This window comes from Myripristis murdjan, chromosome 23, assembly GCF_902150065.1.
Source record: "Myripristis murdjan chromosome 23, fMyrMur1.1, whole genome shotgun sequence".
In the NCBI taxonomy this organism is placed as follows: Eukaryota; Metazoa; Chordata; class Actinopteri; order Holocentriformes; family Holocentridae; genus Myripristis; species Myripristis murdjan.
Genome location: NC_044002.1, coordinates 5966130 through 5966624, shown reverse-complemented (window position 1 = coordinate 5966624; position 495 = coordinate 5966130).

The window sequence follows — 495 nt, the reverse complement described above, 5'->3', positions numbered from 1 at the left end:
TTGACTCATTTGTCTGGTTTTCTGCTTAAATGCCCATTTCCACCTAAATCAATTAATGCATCTGCAGAATCTGCTGCAGAGAGATGCCAAGTTAACAAATCAAATTATTTCACCGCTGCAATGACAGTTTCCCTGTGGGGGTCGTTAAAGATTCATATAAATGTTGCTATTAACCGTCATGTTCATGCATTTGACAGATACTGTGGCCTCTTCTTCCATGTCTCTACCCGCAGTATCTTCTCTCTGTGTTATGCACTGGATGCCGCTTTTGCTAAACTAGCCTACTGAAATAATAAATACACAAATACACAAGTGTAAAAAAAATACTCTCATTTAATTGTACAGGATATATACTGAAGAAAAACAACAACTACAGTATGCAAGATCTAAGTACCTGAACCAAAATCATTACATCAATCATAAAGCTGCTGAGGTACAATAAGAAAACATGTAAACAAAAACCCTGTAATTCACATCTGCTGCACATTCGCAGAC